Source organism: Pseudonaja textilis, chromosome 6 (assembly GCF_049901715.1).
Source record: "Pseudonaja textilis isolate UNSWEBS1 chromosome 6, rPseTex1.2, whole genome shotgun sequence".
Lineage (NCBI taxonomy): Eukaryota > Metazoa > Chordata > Lepidosauria > Squamata > Elapidae > Pseudonaja > Pseudonaja textilis.
The window spans coordinates 33,733,472-33,754,838 of NC_141995.1; the positions used below are offsets into that span (position 1 = coordinate 33,733,472).

The 21,367-nt window shown below is 35.2% G+C and overlaps 1 long non-coding RNA gene across 1 annotated transcript in view; it reads left to right on the top strand.

Moving 5' to 3' along the window:
• The window catches only part of LOC148125447 (uncharacterized), a 95,656-nt gene that overhangs the window by 33,114 nt on the left and 41,175 nt on the right, over positions 1–21,367 (top strand). The window contains exon 3 of the long non-coding RNA XR_015744133.1: positions 1,604–1,763. This is a non-coding gene — a long non-coding RNA (uncharacterized LOC148125447). The remainder of the gene's footprint in view (positions 1–1,603; positions 1,764–21,367) is intronic.

A 21,367-nucleotide genomic window follows, 5' to 3' on the forward strand; every position in this document is an offset into this window, starting at 1 on the left:
TAAGTGTATAGCAAGAACTAAATGAATTGAAATGGAGTAATTCTTAGCTGACAAGTATAAAATGTTCCTGTAGTAATAGCTAAAGTTAATACTTGGACAAAAACCTTGCTAGATATTATTCAGTGTTGTCTGTACTGAAAAAGAATTCTCACACCTAAAAGTAAGATCCCACTTGTAATAGAGAAAACTGTAATGTTAGTAGCATTTGACAGAGCATCCTTTCCTTTTTTTAAGGCTAGCTGTGCCACAACTTCAACATTAATGTGGAGGCTTACTTTTGTAGCTGATGTTCATTTCAGGTGGAAAAAGGGAGATATTTATTCCCAGATATGTAATAGTGTCCCAGTATTACGCAGTAGTAGTTTTAAAAATTAACATATCCGTTTCTGGTCTGTAAAAACTGGATTGGATCACCTCCAGGTGAGGAGGGTGGCATATAAATTGAATAAATCAATAAATAGATCCAGAATATCCAGATATGCTCATATCTGATAGAATATTATTACAATAATGATACAATAGCTATATAATATCGCCTAGAGAGAGGAAAGTATATGATTTAGTATATAAATAGTGCACAAATTGCTACACATCTAAAATAGCTTTACCAAACTTCGTTCAATCATCTGCTGCATCATTATTTTCATCACCTTTCATAAAATTAACCACCATTCATTGTGTTCTCTACTACTATATAAATTCCTGATATTCTGTACTATAAACATAATAATTTCAAGTTGCTACATTATTTTATGAAGCCACATATAATTTAGAGATTGATTCTTGCCTTACGCTGTATAACTTTATTTGGGCTAGTTATATGTATTTCTACTAAGATCATGTAGTTCTAGAACAAACTGGATAAATTTCACATTTTATGTAAGATTGTAAAAATTTGAAAGCTATAGAAACCTAAAGTTAATGTTTTACTTCTCTGCCTGTGTGATATGCCAGTCCCATTTTAAAAAGTAAGCTAATTATAGTTGACTGAACTTTCCAATATGCCACTTACATTTTTCCCCCTATGCTATAATCCTTTAACGATCAGAGGTGTTCAATGGTGCTAAAGATAACAGTGCATTGGCTCAAGCTCATACAGAAACAGCACAGATCAGATGTAATGGTATGTGGGAATGACCTTGGGAGAGTGAGGGGGAAGAGATGCTGAATGATCAGGTAAGGGCATAGCCTGCAGCTGCATAATGCGCAGAGAAAGAGACTCAGAAAGGAACATCCTTAACTTCTTTGGTAGTGAAAGAGAAAGCTGCCAGACTTGCATGATTCTATTAATGTAGCTTTACAATAAAGTAAAATTAGCTGATCTAGTCATGTTTCCTATCTGTTGTACTTGGGAAGGCTGGTAGATATAGCCCATTGATTTAAGATGATATTGCTATATAATTTTTCTGCCTTCTGGAATATCATTCCCTCTATCTCCCAAGGGCCATTTACCCTGACCCATTTGTCCTTTAGGAAGCTTTTTAAAAATGTCTTTTCAAACAGGTAAGCTCTTTTGACTGATGATGGGTGGTTGGAAATGTCTTGTTTGCATCTTTCCAGTGGTGCAATTCAACCTGTGTAACAACCTGTTTTCTCCATCCAGACCCTTGAAGCCTGCAGGCACTCTGTCAGCATCACAACAACATCACCTGTCTGGCTAGTGGTGGAGATGTCTAGCAAGGCATCATCAGCATACTGTTGTTACTATGCTATCAGATAACCTCGCCCAGAAATTGCATGTGGATGTTAAAGAAGAAAGTTAAGTCCCAAGCTGTGGAGCACTCCACGTTGAAGGCGTAATGTGGAGGGCTTGACCGCTCTTCTTGAAACTAGATTTCTTCTTCAAAATCTCAACCTATTCACCTTATTTTTTTATCTTTCCAATTTAATAGAATGAAAGAAATTTTGTTCAGTGTCTCAGAATTCTTTCCATCCATTAGCAGGATAACACTCAGAAAATAGAAAAGAATGAGGCCAAGTTCAGTCTAACGGAAGAAACTGGCACTCTGAGTTCAAAAATGGGATGGATCCGACTGAATTGTGCTGGGGGAAAATATCCAGAAAATTTTCCCCTTGTATGTGGGAACAGAATGCTGGACCCTGCTTTACTCTTATACCTTTCCCTCCAAAACAAAGAATTGGAAAGAATTTTAGAAGCCATGCCTTACATCCCTTTCCTATCTTTTTGCCTCCTCCGGCATGCATTAATTCAAAAAAGAAAGGGATATCCATTAGGCACAGAGAACTTTTACCTATAGACTTAACAGTATAAATGTTAATCATTAAACAATCTCTTGTGAAATGCCTCTAAGAATCTTTTTTAAAAAAACAAACCTTGGAAATAGAGCCAAATTTAAATAAAACAAGATTTGTTCAGCCAGGTATTTTCTACCCAAGTGCTCATGAATCCAAAGAACCCTAATTAAATGTTTGTTCACCAAGAGCTGAACTCTAAATTTGTTGCACTAACCTTCGAAAGCTGCAGAAAGAATTATTATTCCAGTTCAGAATGAGCTCAGTGGTTGAGAGAGACAGACAACCAGCCTAGAAAAGGAGCTTAAAACTAATAACTCTCATTTGCAAGTTTTTATTAATTATGGTGTGGTGAAGATATGCTAAGACTGAAAGGGTAGTCAGTGTAAACCAGCTATGGCAGATATTTATGTAGTAGTGTTATTGGCTAACATTAAATATTTCAAATCTGACAACCTTGAATATGGTGATCTGATCCATTTTCTACCTGTCCAGGTATATTCTCCATACCATAACTTCTCCATACCATACCTCCATACTCCATATCTTCTGATCTTCTGAATATTTAAGCCCTCTTTCTCTTGAATTACAGAGAAATGTGTTCATTATAAATTATTTTGCGACTAATTTTTAAAACATATTTTAGGTTTCTTTTAAAGAAAACACTAAAGTAACCTATCAAAAACAATTTCTCTAAACATTGTTGCTTTGATCACAACAGCAGATAGTTCCTGGTTGGTGCAACAAAAATGACACATTAAATATTTAACCAATTTAACCAATTTCTAATTTTATTCTGACTTTTAAAAAGTTGCCAACTTGTTCCACTTGCTAACAAGTCTTAGTTGCATATTAACATTCTCTACAAAAGCTTTGGGTTTTTTTGGCACAGCAGGAAAAACCATAAATGAATTGGATTGCTGTGAAAGGAAATACTTTTCTAGATGGCAGACATCTGTCTATCTGGAGGGCAGGGCAATACTGACCTCAGTTCTTCCTCTGAAAAGTTATAGCCTAAATGAGCCAACAGTTTCCACATCTGCTGCTTATGGGATGATCTTCATTGCACAGTTTGCAGAATTAGTCAGAATGGAAAAACCAGTTTGGTGAGAAATAAACATAAGGACTATAATCTCTTCTTCTTCTTCTTCTTCTTCTTCTTCTTCTTCTTCTTCTTCTTCTTCTTCTTCTTCTTCTTCTTCTTCTTCTTCTTCTTCTTCTTCTTCTTCTTCTTCTTCTTCTTCTTCTCCTTCTCCTTCTCCTTCTCCTTCTTCTTCTTCTTCTTCTTCTTCTTCTTCTTCTTCTTCTTTTTCTCCTCCTCCCCCTCCTCCTCCCCCTCCCCCTCCCCTCCTGGCTACAGCCTTGCCTTCGTAAAACATAAACATTCAGGGTTAAAAATAAACATATAAGTGTAGTTCGATTTTAAGCTTAGATTGAATCCCCATCCCCACCTCAATATTTCATGAAACTGGTTGATTTAATGAATTTATTCATTGGTATTCACTTAATACCAGACATTATCTTAATAAATGCAACAGTATCAAACTGATATTATAGACTTTGCATGAAGAAGATGAAGAGTTTCCTTTCAACATTGTGGGTTCTAGTAGTGTTGAATTCTTTTTTGAGGAGCCATATATCCATTATAAGATGTATAATGAGCCATTAATTTGAATTAATAAATACAATAAATATAACATTCAAAACCATTCTGAAAAATAAAGAAAATTTTAGGACTCAGAGTTTTGCTTTGCATCATGTTTCCTTATTAAATTTTAAATAAAATTAATATTTGAAATATTTGAAAGTGAAGAGAGAGAGTTTGTCAGGCATAAATACTGTATACATATAGAAAATCTAGTGCCTAGCAGTTGTAGGGTTTGCTGACTAGAAGATGTGATTATTAAAATGAGTCTTAGAATTCTGGGTAGATTTAGGAGGTCTAGTTCCTAACTTTGTTACAAAAGATGAATATAGGCACTTGCTTAGTGCAGATTATTATATTTCACACTCAATTCTCTCTTAATAAAATGCAGGTTACAGACATGGATCTTTAATCAGCCATAGTGCTGTGCTAAGCCTTATGTAACACAGAGAATGCATAAGACGCCATCCATAGCTTCTTCGTTTATGTAATTCCATTTGTAAAAACTCCAGGGAAACAGGTTTCTCTACTCTCCCAAGCACTATTCTATTGCATAGTTACTTTTGTAGTTAAGATTTCCCATCTCAGTCTGAAGCAATGCAAGGATGCCCTTGGTACACCATCCTTTCATATACACCATGAAATTACTGGTCAGTTTTTTTGCTTTGTATCAGCAAAGTCTTGAAATGTTTGGTATTTGGTTACTGTTGTCATATTTGTTGTAGCTCAGTCACTATGATAGTGTCTGATTCTTCACAACCAGTGGTGGTATTCTACCGGTTCAGCCTGGTTCTGCAGAGCCGGTAGCCATGATGAGCAGCAGAGACTGAATGAGTTATCTCCGCCACTCTGCTGTTGGGCCTATCCACGTGCCCGGGTTCCCATACTCACTTTTATCCTTTAAATTTGAACTGCAGCTGCTTTGCAGGCTTGCAGGAGGTGAGTTAGAACACCTCTGCCACCTGCGCAAACGGCTCTGCACCTTCGCAAAGTGCACATTTGGCATGCACATGCATGCAAAGTGTGTGCATGTGTGGAAAGCGTGCCCACCAAGCCACGCCCACCGAACTGGTGGTAAAACTATTTGAATCCCACCACTGTTCACAACCCTATAATCATAGCATGCCAAGACCTCTGCCTTCCATTGTCTCCCAGACTTTGCTGTTGTCATATATTCATTTGTAATTAGGATATATTTTTGCCTTTTTCTAATCTTACCCAAACGTTCTTGTCTACCTTATGTCTGCAAAATGCAAGAAATTCTACTACTGCTCTCAAATTTCTTTTTTTTTTCTGCATATACATTAATGGTAAACGTAGGTTTAAGTTTGCAACAGGCTTGCATTCCATTCATTTCCTTTAAAACAAACCAAAAAAGGCAAGCTCAGTAGGGCAGGAAGCCTGGCAGGTGCCAAAGGAAACACCTGTAAGGCAATCAGTCTCCATGAATGGCCTTTTGACCAGCCTTGTTTAAAAAGAGATGACCCTGTGCTGCAATATTTGGTGCAAGACACTATTCCATGGATCTATTGGTTAAGGTACCAGGCTAGAAACTAGGTGACCCATGAGTTCTAATCCTGCCTTGGCCATGAAAGTTGGCTGACTGACCTTAGGCCAGTTACTTTCCCTCAGCCCAATTTACCTTAAAGGGTTGTTGTTGTGGGGACAATGTAAGAATCATGATTATATTTTAACAGTTGTGACATGAGAGGAAATTTTCATTTATTTGCTTTTTTACTGATCAACATATAAATACATATAAATATTAACTTCACAGTGATAATATTGCTCAGTAATAATATATGCAAGAGTATTCAATGTTAATAATGAATCACCATGCCCTTTAAGTACAGTTGTGCATTTAAAACAAACCTGCTGTAATTGTAATAATTTGATATTACATATTGCTGTTATTACTTGATTATCACATATATATTATCTTTTCTTGTTATATATGAATTTAAATTGCTTTTATATTCAGTTGAGTTTTTATGAACCATTTTAGGCCAGTATTGAGTTAAGCATATGTGGATGTTATGAATACATTGGCTAATATATACTAAAAATTAAGTTGCCAAAGTCTGGAAGTTTTTGCTTCCAGAACTTTAATAAGTAGTGAGGAGAAATGAAAATCTGGTGTCTGGCTTGTGAAAAGAAAAACCACTTTCTGTTGAAATCCAGCACTGTAAGAAATTTGTCATCTTAAAATGCCTCTTTTATTTTGCCTTTAATATTGCAAACCTGTTCCAAACAAAAATAAAAAATGCAGTTTTTGAAGGAATCAAATACCTGCTTATTATGCAACAGCTTTTGATATTCCATCTTTTTGTAGTATTTTTTTAAATGGTTTCCGTTTTATGTTAGTTTTTCTAAACTCTCATTCCCCAAGGAAGTAGAAGTTCAAAGGAAAGTTTCTCAGAGTCAGCATGTTCTGCCAAGTATTCATGCTTCTCTTTAGAAAGAACTTGGCAAAGTCTCTGCCTTTCAGTGGAGGTAAAATGTCACAGGAAGAGATCCTGTTTGAAATGTGCTTTTAAGGGCACTATTAACTGCAGGTTGTTTTCTGATCCTTGGAGTGGCTGGTTTAAAGAACATAGGATGGGCCATTTTTGTGAAGAATGCTACTGGTATGAAAAATAAACCTACTTTGTTTGTTTGTTTTTCTTGCATTTATATGTTCTATAGAAATGTTTACATAATTATTGTTTTACCCATTCAGGGACATATTCAAAGAAAACATGGAAGGGTGGACCAAGCCATATCAGCTGGCTGTGGTTGTTATTTAATGAGTTCTTATATTGCTCATTATGTTGTAGCGTGCATGGGTTTAAATGTTACATGATAAAAATTCATGACCAAAGCACTACAGGTTCTTTTAAGAACTTTTAAAAACAATATGAACATTTTTTATTGTGTCCTAAAAATACTGTCTGAAATCTATTTTTGTTTATGTTTCTTTAGATGTTGAATGAGAGTTACTACAATGAGTTTTAGATTGTTGCTAGTGATTTGACGTTATCTGTATTTTATAGAAATGTTTTATTCTGAATGTAAGTCAGTTATGATATACATTATGTTAAGCCACAAGCTTTAAACTGTGGCTATTTAATAAACCACAGTAGCTGGGCTCACATGTAATGCCACATGAATGTAATGAGTGGGTAGATTCATCCATCTTGCTGACCCAAAACTAAAAAATATTTAGCTTGATGGAATCACCTAGCCATTAAAACAATAACCTGTATAACCTAGAAGAAGCTATACCTTCTATAGTGTATGTAGCACAGCTCTATCCCATTCCCATCATCAAATTTACTTAAGAAGAAGATATAAATCTATCTGCTTAGCATGCCTTCTTCGGAGTAGGAAGTCTCCAGCTTGCATTCTGTAGTGTTTATTCTATAAGAGAATAAATTAACAAACTATTATGTAATTTATTTTCCAGATTTATTTCCCATAATTTCTGAATTGGCCACAAATTGATTTTTAGAAGTTTAAAAACTACCCTGAAATAAACATAGCATTTGAATGGCCATCACCCCAGAGAACAACAACATTATTCCACAGATGAGATACTAATTTTTGAGAGAAAGGAGGATGGAAGAAGTGCAATTCTTAAATAGTCAGGGTGAGATATTGATTATATTCCTGGTAATCCAGCAGATGCAGATCCTAATGATAGATATAAATTATATCTTATGTTACAATCTTTTGTTTAATATTTAAAACTTCTCCCAAGGATTTTATTTATGATCTGCAACTCAGTTTCATATTTTGCTGGGCTGCCAAAGCATGGGGTGCGGTTTCTGGTGAATGTGGGATGTGTTATTGAGTTCAGAAAATCAAGGGTGTGTCATGTTTTTTAAAAAACAAAATAAGATATTTTGGCCTTAGAGAAAACCACTTGGACAGTTGCTTTTCATAACTAGATGTTTTTTCACTGCATCCCAAATTACTTTTTTATCTATCATACTGCATTATTGACATGTTTAGCATTTGGGCTACATGTGCTGACTTCTTATACTTCAGTCCTAGGGACAATGCCCAGGAATCCCCATATTAAACCTTTACTTATCTTTATTTAAAAATAATGTAAGTAGTAATACTACTAGGGTTAGGATAAAATGGGAAAACTACTACATCTATTGCTATGAATTTGTTGGAGGAAGACTTGGATGTACAGTATATGGAATATTTTCCTTGAGAATGCAGTGAAATAGTTCAATAATTTTTCAGTTTTTTTCATAAACTACTTCTATGTGCCATGTGTTTGTTATTATTCACATATATAAATGACTAAATACTAATAATTACTCAATAAGTGAGTTCACTATTGATGAAGCAGCATGGGGTGGTTTTACTGTATTCATCCCAACTTGGAACAAGCCCTTATCAGAGATATCTTTGCTTGTAGAACCGAATGAGAAAGCACTGGTCTGTGACCTCAGTGAATTGCATAATGCTCTTTACTGCTTTGGTAAAACTATTTGGACAAAGTTACACTGGAAGCAATGAGCTGGCTGAAACACAATCTTATTTTTAAAACACATACAGGATATTGTTAATTATATATCTATATCTATATCTATATCTATATCTATATCTATATCTATATATTAAGTTGACAAAGAAGGGCCTTGTGTTATACATGTCAATTTCCCCACTGTGTGAAGGGTGTACACATTGTACCACCAAGAAGTCAACAAGAAATGCCCTCTCCTTTTGAATTGTTACATTGTTTCTAGGTATGAATGATTTTTAGAAATACATGTTCATTCATCATGCTGATCTTTCTCTTTCCTCTATCTGTGGTGAACAATTTACAATACTTTCCAAGTGGGATTTATAATAAATAAATATTATGGTGGAGACAGGAAAGGAAAAGTTGAAGAACAAGAATAGAATGGACGGACAAGGTTTCTGTGGGATATGAAGCTACGTTGAATTTCAGTGCTCTCAGCAGAAGTAACTTACCAAAATACTGTATGTATCCACTTCTCAGTAGCTTTGTGTAATGTCTTGAGATGAAATTTAACTGGAAGTGTGTGTGTGTGTGTGTGTGTGTGTGTGTGTGTGTGTGTGTGTACGCAAATACATAAACACACATATTTAGCAACAATGTAGAGCCAATTCATATCTCACTAAAAAGTTGACATTCTATCCATCTCTACTAATCTTTGGGGACAGTGTAATGAATACAAACCAAACTAAGAAGTAGGCAACAAATAAAGCTGCACTTTAACTTCACAAACAAATACCTAAGAAATCATCTTTTGAAATGCATCTTTGTATATTGGTGTCTCTCCTCCAGTTCATGTTAGAAATATCTTTAGACATAAAATGCAATAAGCAACATCGATTGGGCTTTGAAATTGATAGATATTAAAATATTTAACTGTCATTATCAAGCCCGAAATATATGATCCCCCAATTATTCAATTTTAATACTATAAACAGTGTTCCATACATACATTTTCATGCAATATCCAGTCACTCAAATCACATAGCTGAATTATTCTATGTCTTATAACAATAGGACATTCTATTTTAAAAGAAATCTAAAAGAAAAGGAACATATGGTTAGTTTTATTGTTTACAACTATGTGTCATTTCCTAATTTCTTGTGAAAAGAAAAGTAGATGTAAGATTCTTAGGAATATCTGTTTCAGTAAACATTTTTTTAAAAAGCTTTTACAATTTTGGGAGGCAATGGTGTTGACAACTGATAAAATTATTTCAGTAACACTCAGACTCTTCTGGATAACATGTCTGCCCTATACTGAAGAGGTCTATCCTATTAAGTGCTTAATTTGAAAGCTTCAAAGGAGAAATGAAATATTACATCTCTGCCAGTGCTTCCATCTTTGTGGAAAAATAGATTCAGTAGCTAACCTGTACTCCTGAATTACTTCTAAGTAGCTAAGCCTCATTTTTATAGGCTTTTGATGATGTGAAACTTAGCATGTTCCTGTACTTCATTTTATTAGCCTTTTTTCAGATTCTGTTTTATCTTCCCACAGAAAAGAAAAGGATAAACATGTTACATTAGTTAAGTATTTCACCATCTGAAGCATGTTCTTTTCAAATGATTAACAGAAAACAATGATTTCATTAGCTCAGGCTTTCCCATTTACAACAGAAGTGCCAGAAATGCATTCCATTCTTAGGTCCTATCCCAAACAATTGCATAATTAAACTTGGCTTAAGATCTTGAAGTTTATGATAGTTACTTTTTTGTGCGGAATTATATAATATATATAAACTAACTTTTGCAGTGGTTGAAGCAAGATAGTATTGCCTGAATTGGTTGTGTCCTTAGGCTGCTCTTTGCCAGTGTGACCACTCAGCACAATGAAGGTGCCTAAGGATTTAAGAAAAGCATCTTCAGATGGATCAAAGATAAACTGAGTTTTGTGTGACATGTGAAAATCCTTGCTTCAAAAGTCAAGAAACAATTTAGAGATGGAAGGCTAGAAGAACAGGAGATGAATGCATGATATAAACATTTATAAGGCTTGAGAAATGTTGTTATCTATGAATACACAAAAGTGCAAAAACATAGGCCAAAGGCTTGTTTCTTCAACTCTAGGAAGATATAAGGGTCCTCAAGACAGATTTTGTTGGGCTGCGTAAAGGTCCCAAACTGTTCTTTTTGCCCTGCTGGCTTAATAAGTTGATTTCTGCTTTCATAATTGTACCCATACATGTTCATTAAAAGGACATTTTACACAAAAATCTCTCAAGAATCAGACATCTCATGACATTTGATGTCAATGATGATGTCCCTTCCAACTCTGTTAATTTGTAATCTGAAACTTACATATCATGAAGTGGTTGCTGACTCAGTGACAACATAGATTTTCTCCATGATGACTCCATCACATCTGTAGCTGAATCCATCCATCTTACTACTTGTCTTTTTTCTTTCATATTTACTACCCTCAAAACCTTCTAAGCTAAGTTTTCACATAATGTGTCCAAAGTGAATAATTTAAGCCATTTTTTTTCTGAGCACTTTTCAAAGCTAAATGTGATCAACACAATCAAAGGCCTTTCTATCAATCAAGCACATAATGAATCTCCCTCCCTCAATCTCTCTGTGACTGTGTGTGTGTAGTTCAAACCTGACAGGACCCAGATCGTTTGTGGCAATATGTTGACATTGGTAAACTGCTCAGAGTGCTGTAAAGAACTATGGAGCAGTATATAAGTCTGAGTGCTATTGCTATTGCTATATATACATATACACTTATAGACACACTTTCTCAATTTTCCAGCAAGAGAATAGCTCAAGATATTTGGAAACTATCATCACTAATATACAGTAGAAATTGTGCAATTAAAAATGATCAGAGTTTTCAATTTAAAACTTGATTGAACATTTCAACAGCTAAAAGCCAACCATGTTATAAAATCCCATCATGGAGTTTAGGAAGAGGAAGTACATTTCAAAGCTCAGGAGCAGCTCCTGAAAGGGTCAGATTCTAAGTCAACACCAGATAAGTCATGGTTCTTTCATGTTAATTCTAACAAAAGGTGGACAACATGTTCATATCAAAATTATACAGAAACAAGGCATGGTGTGTTAAAGACTTCAGATTGGTGTTATTATTCAGATGAACCTCCATCTGCTTCTTTATACTGTTTTTAATATGTTTTTTTAAATCATTTTACATCTTGTCTTTCACCACAAGATGTCAAAACAAAAGAAACCTGCAACTGAAAAGTAAACAATGTAATTGATAATTGAAAGGCTATCTTATATGACTAAAATGTGTTGGTATATGACAATGATATCTGGCAGCAGTGAAAAAATAAAGAAAATATTTCTTAGAGGGAGGTATTTTGCTATCACTACAGAGATCTTTTAGCCAACAGGACTGTGTTTTGAAAGCTGTGTTTTGGGCAAGAAAGCAATCTGTAAAGGCGCATGCATAAGCACACCAATATGCCTGCCGTCCCTATTCTACTGTTCCCATTTATCCATTCATTCGTACTGATTTATTATGTATATATTTATACCTGTTTATATGTTGTGTTCATACTTATACTTGTTTTCTCATACATGCTTGACAAACAAACAAAATAAATAAATAAATATCCACCCTCCAGTTCTTTAAAAAAAAGTTTGGAAGATATAGGTAAAGAGTTCAGAAATAGGGCATTTGCATTCAATTTTGTTTAATTAAATAGTTGGATTTTTTTTAAAAAAGGATTTAACTCAAAATGCTTAAGACTCATAAGTTTTATTGCTCTGTAAATTAAAAACAACAACAATATAGTATCATTAGAATAAGCCTCTTCAGCAAAGTCTGCAAGGAAGTTATTATAATAGTTGTTGACTGCGTGTCCCAAGGAATTCAAGAGACAGAGGCAACCAAGGTGATCACAACAGCAAGGGATTGCTTGTAGAAAAGAAACTGTTCTTCAGGTAATAAAATTACACCAGAATAAAATAAAAATAAAAAATGATATTATTACAATTGTAAGTCTCCAGCGACTATGTCATCTGATCACAATCTCCTCACTTGGAAAAGGGAACCACTTTTACTATTCAGGAAAGGGAGATGTAAGTAAGAAATTCTATGCCTCATATTTAAATAATTTCACTTGCCATTATTGGCCAAAATGGTGAAAATGTATCTTGACTGGAATGGAGAAGAAGTCAGGGAAGGTGACTTCTCTTGGACCAGCTCTGCTTTGTCCCTCAGCTAGGAACAGAGTGATTCCTTGGCAATGCCTAGTTGTTTTTGACATAAATGTTAACCAGATTGTATTGTCACTGATAGGTATATTTTGTCCTTGTGGAAGCCTTTCTGTTGAAACATGTTGGGCAGGATTTTTCTCCCTAGCAATTCATCTTTCATTCACTAATGTGGGATTTTGCCTCTGCTTTAGCTATCTTTGCTAAATTACTAAAGATATAAATGTATAAGATATATTTAATACATTGTCCTTGCTCCAAGTTACTGGGGTCAAGGGTCAAGCACAACTCTTTAACCGCAGCCCCATTATCTGAATTAAAAAAGCATTGATTCCTTTGAAAAATAGCATGGCAGAAAAGTTGAAATAACCTTACCTAAAAACTAGTACGGGGCAGAAAGGCTCTAAGAATTTGTTAGCTACAAGTGCAGCCCAGCAGTGAAAGGCTATTTGCTTACTACAGAACACTTGGTAATTTTAAAATTACCAAGAGGCTTACTTGATAAATAAGAGATGGGTGGTTCAAAACTGAAAAACAAATAAAATAAAAGTGAGGAAAACTCATAATAGGTCCAGGAAGAACTGCATAGAGCGCATATTGGGCTTGTTATTAAAACAGAAGCATGTTTGTACAGTTTTAGCTTAAAATACTTAATTTAACAATAAATAAAGTCTATTGGTCAACCATTATAACAGGGTTTACCGCCTACTTTATTAGAGTTGTACAACTGTAATTAGACATTAAAAGAAAACTATTATTGCCATTTTTTCTCACTGTTCTTAATAAGGACAGCACTATGTATTTTATGCAGCTCCTGAGGTGCAGAGAAAGATGCTGTCCTATCACATCTGCCTGGGACTTGGGATATGGTACCTTATTCTTGTTTCTGGTTACAGAATGTCTTGAATAAGAAACAGAAGTATGAATATTAAGTGTATTAAGTAAGTGCATATGTATGTATAATGGTGACACTATTCTCTTTTGGGTAAGCAACATCGTATAAACTCAGAAAAGGGATAAGAAATGTAAATCAAAGGCATGAAATAAAGGGAAAAAAGGAAATAGAGCTGTAATAAATGTAGTTTACACCATCATTTTTTCACCTCCCTATCTCCCCCTCTATAAACCATCTGTTTATAGAGATGGAGTTTCTATCATGATTTTGAAACATTATTTTGAAACATTATCTACAGTGCTCATTCATCATATGATATAATATTTGCTGTTAATTTCTGATTAACAACATGAATCAACTTGCATACTTCTCTACACATTATATTCTTATCCCTAAGTACCATCACAATGACACTCCATGTATAGTTTTGTATACATAAGTAAGGGGATGTCATGCTTTTGTATTTTATTCCCACCACGTTACGCAACATCTTTTTTCTTTCTATTAGTATTACAGTCGTATCTACACTTTTCCTTGATTAGTTATTTCATGCTCTTTATTGTTTAATCTCTTTACATTCCAAGTTGCAGTTCTTGTACACCTGCCAAATTCCTCACCCAGAGTACCACAGATAATTGTATCTGCCTTTCATAATGGTTGGTTAATTTTAGGGAGACGAAGATTGTTGACTTCATTACCAACCATAGTCATACCTGAATTACATGCAGCATTTTGTGATAACAAAAGAAGAGCATTTATCAGCTTATATTTACAATGTTACCGTAAATTTGTATCTTTGTTTATAATTAATATTAATAAGTTATTAAGTTAAATTAATAGAATATGTTTTATTAAATCCTAGCATGATTATTATAAACAATAATAATCAGGACCTACTAAAACTCAGAATTCAACTGTCACAAAAATTGCATATCTACAGCATTGTTCATTTGATATGTGAGGAGTCCCTAATTCTCTAAATCATTCTCACGATGAACCATAAATGCTACACAGTCATCTGCTGGTGGAAGTTTTTACATGGTATGAAAACTTCCACTTCACCTGAAATTCTGATGCTATGCCATCTATCATTCCACTGATTTGGAAGGGTGATTCATTCACTTTGCAGAATGCTCTTCAAAATATTTGCGTGGTCTCAATATAATTAAAACTTGAATATTTGAAAAATACATGGAAACTATTGCATTATATACAATTGAGCTTTTAGGGGCCATCTTACATAGGCATAGGAAAACAAGGATGCCCATTTTAATTAGTTCCTTGGTGAATAGATGCTTATTCCCAAGTAGATGCAGATAAGATTACAACCTTAATAAATTATGGAGTTTGTAAGATTCAGATAGTTTGCTTGTAACTTTTTAGTTCTGGAACACTTTGTAACTCAGATTGTGCTCAGGACTGAAACTTAAATAATTATGTAAGAAATAAAATAGTACATGCTTTAGGCAAGGAGTGGCCTAAGACGTGGGAGTGGAAAAAGAATGCACAGCACACCCTCTGTAATGACTCTTTCTTAAAAGCAAAACAGTCTAGCAGAATGCTAATAGACTATGCACTTTGGCCATGGAAATTCATTGCTTGACTAGTAAAGTATTTTCATTCAGAGACAATGACTCAAAGTGCTTGAAAGAAAGGATCCTAGAAGAGATAGACTAGACTAGAATATAGAATAGAATTCTTTATTGGTCAAGTGTGATTGGACGCACAAGGAATTTGTCTTGTTGCAGATCGTGTAACAGAATGGAGCTGGAAGATTAAACTGAATATACATTAAATTACACAAGTAGTGTTTCTCGTTTAAGCAAGCTTCTTGTTCTTGGCTGCAAAAGAGTTAATCCAGCATTGACCTGAGACATAACTACAACTCTACTCACATTTACACTTAACTTGTGTAGTTAGTCGCTTCCTGTACTGCGCCTTGTCTTAATTTTTTAACAATTCATACTTGATGGCAGTAGACGGAAAGTGCACCTGGGGAGATATCCTTTCCCTACAGAGAAAGAGCCAGTGGTTTCATATGTATCAGGGACAGGTACCTGAGAAAAATCATTGTATGATCAGAAACAGTGCATTTAGAAACATATACTTGATTAGAAACTTGATTTTAGCAATTTTGCAGTGATTCAGTTTATGTGTATGTGTGTTTTTGAACATGTCATATTTACGTTGCATTTTCATATTTCAATTTACCTTGTACACTTAAAAGTCAACATAAAGTCACTTAGTAGCGAACCATTTCATCAGGTCATAGTAGAAGAAAAGAATGAAAGAAAGACCAATCTATCTACTCTGCTGATATACCTTCAGCTTAGGGGTGGGATTCTACCAATTCGCACCTATTCGCTAGAACCGGTTGTTAACATTCTAAGCAGTTCAGAGAACCAATTGTTAGAAGAAATTGCTGGCCTAATCCTGTAAGGAAGGCAGGAAGGAAACATTCTGGTGTTGCTTACAGAAACCGCCTCTCCATTAACCCTTATTACATTCTTGGCAGGACTAGACTTCCTGTCTCAGGAACTTCTCAGGAGTTTTCCCCCCCTTCTTTGCTGGTAGTTTGTTTGTGTGGAATAACCATTCAAAGTTACAGTGGCACTGAAAAAAGTGACTTATGACCATTTTTCACACTTACGGCTGTTGCAGCATCCCCACGGTCTTGAGAGACCAGGCAAGAAGATGCGTGCCTCGATGTGAGTGATATTGAGTTGGCCACACCCAGCCAATAACATGACCACCAAGCCACACCCACCAACTAAGCCACACCCACAGAACCGGTTGTTAAAAAATTGAATCCCACCCCTGCTTCAGCTCTTAAAAAAAAGCTTCCTTTTATGATAGAGTCAGGGTGACTGGATGGAACTGAGTGTTTACTGGCTGGATACCCCTCCTGATGCCTATGTAGAGTTTGCAGCAGATATTTTCTCTTTGCATCCTTTTTGCATTTGCTGCTACTAGGATTGAGGATCTCAACCTTCTTAGTGGGAGATGAGAGTCTTCACCACTAGACCACTTAATCATCCTAAATTCTATTTGATTGTTGATGTTTAATAAATGTCATACAACTTTTAAAAAGTGGTGCCAAATCTGAAAATTTAGGTTTGGTTTAACATACTGTACATTTTTATTTTCTAAATTTTTGTTTGCTTTGCTAAAACGAATTATTGTGAAGTATCATTTGATTCCCAATTCATACTCACTATTCTTACTAATCATTAAATATTTATTTGATTTTAATATGATCTGAAGCTCTACATTAATGCAAAGTTTAAAAAAATGTGGGACAAAGCAAATGTTTCTTTAAAAAAAATCTTTTTAGCTAACCATATACAGGTGAAACTCAAAAAAATAGAATATCATGCAAAAGTTCATTTATTTCATTGATGCAACTTAAAAGGTGAAACTAATACATGAGATAGACTCATTACATGCAAAGCAAGATAGTTCAAGCTGTGATTTGTCATAATTGTGATGATTATGACTTACAGCTCATGAAAACCCCAAATCTACAATCTCAGAAAATTAGAATATTACATGCAATCAATAAAACAAGGATTGTACATAGAACAATATTGGACCTCTGAAAAGTATAAACATGCATATGTACTCAGTACTTGGTTTGGGCTCCTTTTGTAGCAATTACTGCCTCAATTACTGCAGCGTGGCATGGAAGCTATCAGCCTGTTGCACTGCTGAAGTGTTATGGAAGACCAGGATGCTTCATTAGCGGCCTTCAGCTCTTCTGCATTGTTTGGTCTCATGTCTCTCATCTTTCTCTTGGCGATGCCCCATAGATTCTCTATGGGGTTCAGGTCAGGCAAGTTTGCTGGCCAATCAAGCACAATAATCCCATGGTCATTGAACCAGGTTTTGGTGCTTTTGGCAGTGTGGGCAGGTTCCAAGTCCTGCTGGAAAATGAATTCAGCATCCCCATAAAGCTCGTCTGCGGAAGAAAGCATGAAGTGCTCCAAAATCTCCTGGTAGATGGCTGCGTTGTCCCTGGACTTAATGAAGCACAGTGGACCAACACTAGCAGATGGCATGGCTCCCCAAATCAACACAGACTGGAAATTTCACACTGGACTTCAAGCATCTTGCAGTGTGTGCCTCTCCATTCTTCCTCCAGACTCTGGGTCCTTAGTTTCCAAATGAGATGCAAAAGTTGCTCTCATCAGAAAAGAGGACTTTGGACCACTGAGCAACAGAGCAGTTCTGTTTTTCTTTAGCCCAGGTAAGACACTTCTGACATTGTTGGTTGTTCATCAGCGGCTTGACAAGAAGAATATGACATTTGAAGCCCATGTCCAGGATCTGTCTGTGTGTGATGGCTCTTGATGCGCTGACTCCAGCCTCAGTCCACTCCTTGTGAAAGTCCCCAACACTTTTGAATGGCCTTTTCCTGACAATCTTCTCCAGGCTGCAGTCATCCCTGCCACTTGTGCACCTTTTTCTTCCACACTTTTCCCTTCCACGTAACTTTCTATTAATGTGCTTTGATACAGCACTTTGGGAACATCCAGCTTCTTTTGCAATTACCTTTTGAGGCTTTCCCTCCTTCTGGAGGGTGTCAATGATGGACATAATCATTTCAATTATGCCACATCACGGCTTGAACTATCTTGCTTTGCATGTAGTGAGTCTATCTCATATATTAGGTTCACCTTTTAAGTTGCATTCCTGAAATAAATGAAATTTTGCACGATATTCTAATTTTTCGAGTTTCATCCCTAATGCTTGTAAATCCCCTTCCTGGTTATCTTTCTTACTCTTTTCTTTCTTCTTCGCCAATGTCTTAAATATCTAATCAAATATAGAATACAAAAATAAGTACAAGATAAAATAAAATAAAGATGAGTACCTGAATTACCCTGTTTCTTCTGTTCCCCACACCCTTTCTCTCCTGTAGAATACATTAAAAGTTTTAAATTTAAAAGCAGATTTTTTCCCCCACAGATTGCATAAAGCATCTGAATATCTTTTCTGGCCAAGCAGCAAAGTAAAATAAAAATACCATAAGTAAACAAACAAATAAATAAATAAATACATCTTTCAGTTTTAGATTCCAATGCATATTCCCAGTTACTTTGAGTAATAGAAAAATAGTCTATGCCATAATACAATGGATTAAAATGTGAACAGGTACAAAGAGAAATAGTCTATGGAATAAAACTGTTATATGGGCTGGTTTGTTTCAGAATGAAGTCTTGGTGTCTGTTATTTATAATATTTTAAAAAATATTACACATTGATCACTGAAGAATTAAATATATCTGTATGACCATGGTTATACGCAGTATTGTCTTTGAAAGCACTTCATAGGTTAGTTTACAATATTATATAGCAACCTCTTCACAGTAGTATCTGTCTCACGGTATTTCATCTTAATGTAACTGACTCCATTTGGCTGCCCTTAAAAAGTTTTTAAAAGATTCTTGTTCTCTCTGGTTATTAATTGAAATGATTTTGTGGCATTTACTGATATTTCTATTTCTTAGCTTTAAATCTTAAGCCTTATAAAGATATACAATAGTTCTGAATGGGGTCTACCTGGTATAAGCAACAAGCAAGATTTCAGCTAATGTAGCTTTAACCAGGGAGAGGAATTAGATAAAGTATGATCTACAAGTCATTGAAATGCCATTAGACGAGAGTTTGTCCACCACTTCTTAACGGTAGCAATAACCACAGGCAACCCTTGAGACTTTTAAAATATCTGATTGGACCTGGGAATATTCCACTATAGATGACTAATTTGCTCTTATTCATCTTGTCTCTTAGTCATTATTCATCTTGTTTGTGGACTCTCAAGCAACCAAGCAACAAACAAAATAAGATGTTATAAGTAGCTATTGTTTTAGGAAAAACAAAATTCTTCTGAAAGTCCTATAATCAACTCAGCCAAAGTCACAAAAGTGAACTATCATCATTTAAAATGTATTTAAAATATCCTTCATAACTTTCAAACAGAAAACTTCATAAAACAGGTCTGGATGAAGATTTATATCTTATTGGTTTTTTCCTTATGATCAAGAGAATGGAAATTTAATGCCATTCCTGTCAGAGGGGTTTCTCCAGTAAGAATGGTGCTGGTGGACCAACTAAAGCTGCTTTAAAAAAGTAATCAAAACTAGTCTGTATGGCCCTGTAGCATACTTGAGTGCCTAAAAGAGGCCAATGCCAATTACTTCACTTCCTTATTTTGTAGAATGAAGGAGTAGCTAGGACAGAGTTAAACTGAGAACCCACAGTGGGAATCTTGTTCAAAGGTATGCAAAAATGCCTATACTGTTTACATCGTTCCATGTGTTCTTTCAAAAATAGTTGGTCGTAGCCCTTCCTTGAACTGAAAGCTACACCTTCTGATTCACAGTCACAAGAATTCTGTGTAATATATTAGACAGATCTGATTCACATTAACAATATAATCTTACCTTAAAAGCTAACAAATGACTATTGTAATCAAAACAAAGGGAAATAATGATGTAACTATTTCAAATGATTACTCAAGGCTAAAGAATGCATAAATGCCAAAAATAACTTTGAAAATTAGTTATAATCTCATAGTTAATTCATACTGGCTTTTTTGGCCTATCGTAGATATCTAGCAATTGCTCAGAACTGTTGAAGGCAATTGTCAAAACAACAACAACAACAACAACAACAAAAGATAATATAGTGGCATTCAAAGTGGAACAGCCTGACAAAACCAGTGTTGTGATACAAGTCCCACCCCTTCTCTATGTGAAATATGAAGTCTCATTTATCATCCATCCCCTCCCACTTGTGACTGTATGACTGTAACTTTGTTGCTTGTATCCTTACGATTTACATTGACTGTTTCCTAATATGATTTGATTGCCTATTTGTACCCTATGACTAATATGTTGTACCTTATGATTCTTGACGAATGTATCTTTTCTTTTTATGTACACATATTCACCAAGACAAATTCCTTGTGTGTCTATTCACACTTGGACAATAAAGAATTCATTCATTCATTCTTATTTAAAGACTGCCCATTTCCCTCATTGAGTGATTCTGGGCAATGTTGTGTACATTTCATTTATCTGTATCCAACATTTATTATTTTTACAAACAATTCAAGGCAACAAACATATCTCGTATAACTTCTTTCTCCTATTTCCCCTTACAACAACAACTCTATGAGGTGGGTTGGGCTGAGAGAGAATGACTAGCTTAAAGTCACCCAACTGGTTTTCATGGCTAAAGTAGGACTAGAACTCACCATCTCCTGCTTTCTAGCCTGATGCCTTAACTGGACCAAAATGGATTTTAAACAGGCAGAGTTTATGGCATGATGCCGCTGACCCATTCGTCCACAGAAGACAAAAGGAATGGATGCTATAATTTATTACACAAACATGAGTTTACCAGGCTCAAAGTAGTTACAATCTGATAAAGCAATCTCTATTGGATCACACAGGATTTGTCAGGTGCCAAGAATCAGGACCGTGCATTAAGTTCCAGTTAAGAACATTTATTACTTATGCCTACACACAAGAATATGGCGCTAGATAAGAGTCAACAGAATTCAAGGATGGTGGTGGTTGGACTTGAACTACTTGTGGGGATGTAGGGACTCCAGACTGATTCCCCTCTTGATTTCCCACCAGGCTCTGCCTCTTCCTCTCCCACAGTATTGGAAATAACTGAAAACAATAGTCAAAATACCTATACCTCATGTTAAATAGATCAATGAAAGAAAATGTCATCATTAAATTATATGAAGTTTCATCACTAAAGTATTAATACCACAAATTCAAAGGACTATAAAACTACCATGAGAACTTTAGAAAATAAGCATTTTTAGTTTAAAATATCAGATGTTTCCCAG